The 2,554-nt window shown below is 51.4% G+C and overlaps 1 protein-coding gene across 1 annotated transcript in view; it reads right to left on the reverse strand.

The window, feature by feature from the left end:
* Window positions 1–1,508, reverse strand: part of CHD9 (chromodomain helicase DNA binding protein 9) — a 230,717-nt gene extending 229,209 nt beyond the window's left edge. The window contains exon 1 of the mRNA XM_011988637.1: window positions 1,400–1,508. The gene's annotated coding sequence lies outside the window, so the exon portion shown is untranslated. The remainder of the gene's footprint in view (window positions 1–1,399) is intronic.
* Window positions 1,509–2,554: the final 1,046 nt, after the last annotated feature.

The following is a 2,554-nucleotide window of genomic DNA, read 5'->3' on the forward strand; positions in this document are numbered from 1 at the left end:
ACCAGCCTGGGCAACATGGTGAGACTCTGTCCCTACAAAAAATTAAAAACTTAGTCGGGCATGGTGGTGCATGCCTGTAGTCCCAGCTACTTGGGAGGCTGAGGCAGGAAGATCACTTGAGCTCAGGAGTCCCAGGCTTCACTGAGCTATGATCAGCCACTTTATACCAGCAGCCTGGGCAACAGAGCCAGACCCTGTCTTTTGGGAAAAAAAAAAAAAGACAAATGAGTCTAAATTCAGAGTGCTTTCTAATTCAAAAGGAACAGTGATTTTCAGTTAATATCGCTTTTTACAGGCGTGATACCAAAAGATCACTTCTCTTTTAATTTCCTTTCCCATAGCAGCCCCATTCTCCTCACAGAGGACACAAAGACTGCACAGGCAGCAACTACACAAAGAACCCATAGACAAAATAAGTAGGGGACATTCTGTGGATCATTTGGGAATGGGAATTTGGTCCTTGTGGCGGGAGAAGTTTTCTTCGGCTCACATTCTCCGGGTGAGTCATGGAGGTTTATCCCATTATTTGCACAACTCCTCACCTCTCCCCCTGGGCAGCAGGATCGCCCAGCCACAATGGTATCTGCCCTTCACCGCTTCATCCCCTGCAGCCTGCTTGGTCAGGGCCTGGCAGGGAGCTGAGGAGCCCAGGGAGGGAGGGGAGGAAGCACGCGGCTGCCAGTGGCTGTCAGCTTTCCTGGCTGACTCAACTCCCACCTCCTCCTCCCCCGCCCTGCACGCAGCCACCAGCCTCCTAACTTTCCATTTCCAGGCCTCTGGGGTGGGAGCACCCCCTCCTGCTGCCCGGGGCGCCTGGTCTGCAGTCTGGGGCTGCCAGGGCACCACGCCCGCTGGCCTGGCAGGCCTTCTCTCAGGACTCTTAGAGTCTGCTGTCATGGAGAGAACGGAATATAGGTCAAGGTGCTCTCGGAAGGACCCAGGGGAGGATCACCTGACTGGGAGGTGTGTGACTCAGCGGGAAGGGAAGGGGTGGAGCCGAATCTCCCGCCCGGAGGAGCCCAGAGGAGGAAGAGGTCAGGTTGCCTCTGTCTGGCTGATTGTCAAGGGAGGAAGGAGAAAGCAGCTGGAGGCAGAAGGAAGGATAAGATGACCTCTGGTGACCTATCTAAGGTGGAACACAAATCCATTACAGAGCGGGCTGTCCCCCTCGGTGTAGCTGAAACCACTCCCAGCTCAGAACTCTCTCTGTGGTCGTGAAGACCTAATTAGCTGCCAAAGTGAGAAACCAAATTAACAGAACGCTCATCACTCCAGACTCCATCGACCCAGGCCCCTAAAAGAAACCAAAGACCGTGGTATATCACAGAAAGGTGGCCATCCCTATTAGAAGTAATCCGATTGTTTCCCCCAATCAATTCTGAATATGAAAATTACTAACCCATTTTATTTTACGGGTCCACATGGCAGGGGCCTCCTTTCAAGGGTGCGGCAGTTGCTGCTGTTGCTGGAACAGCAGCTGCTCTGTCTGAGCCTCACTTCCTTTGGCTCCAGCTGCAGGTTCCTCCTGGCCAACCAGGGAGTTTCCTCATTCTCAGGGCTCTGGGCCCAGGCCTTGCTAGTCGGCCACCCTCACCTCCCACCCTCAGCTGCTCACCACCCACCCTCTGTGGGTAGTGCTTCTGGGACTCCCTCGTTCCATGAGTCAGAGCCAGGCTGGAGACAGACAGTAGGCTTCCTTTATTAAATCAGCCTCCTGCCCTGCACACTACAGAGGAAAGCTATAATTACTCCTTTGGCCTGGCTCTGAGAACTGAGCCACAGACTCTTGACTAGGAGCGAAGGTTCCTGATTTCTGCCCTTATCTAATGATGCACCCCAGTTTGGAAATAAGAATAACAGCCAGGGGTTAAGGGCTTGTTACACAAACGTCAGATGTTTTGCATATGTAATGGGGTGCATTGGGCCTGGATACTCATGCAGATTGCTAGAAAAATCACTATATTAAGGCTGCCAGGAGTTTTCTGTTTTGTTTTGAATGCCTCCTGCCTCATGGATTGAGTCACACTTGAGGTGGCCTGCTCATTGTTGATGTTGGTTTACAAGAGGACAAAGGAAAAAGCAGCCATTGTTTCGGGTCTCCAGGTCAGGACTCTTTCATCCCTTAGGTATAACAGACACAAAATCTCAGGTCTCCCAGCTTTTCTTTTGTTTTTGTTTCTTTTTTTTTTTTTGAGACGGAGTCTCGTTCTGTTGCCCAGGCTGGAGTGGGGCGGAGCCATATCAGTGCACTGCAATCTCCACCTCCTGGGTTCAAGGAATTCTCCTGCCTCAGCCTCCCAAATAGCTGGGATTACAGGTGCCCACCACCACGCCCAGCTAATTTTTGTATTTTTTGTAGAGACGAGGTTTCACCATGTTGGCCAGGCTGGTCTTGAACTCCTGACCTCAGGTGATCTGCCAGCCACAGCCTCCCAAAGTGCTGGGATTACAGGCGTGAGCCACCATGCCCGTCTGCCTCCCAGCTTTTCTACTGGTTTACAGAAATGTCTGAAACCTGAAAAAATAGTTGGTTCCATTTTTTTTTTTTTTTTTT

Source organism: Mandrillus leucophaeus, unplaced genomic scaffold (assembly GCF_000951045.1).
Source record: "Mandrillus leucophaeus isolate KB7577 unplaced genomic scaffold, Mleu.le_1.0 Scaffold333, whole genome shotgun sequence".
In the NCBI taxonomy this organism is placed as follows: domain Eukaryota; kingdom Metazoa; phylum Chordata; class Mammalia; order Primates; family Cercopithecidae; genus Mandrillus; species Mandrillus leucophaeus.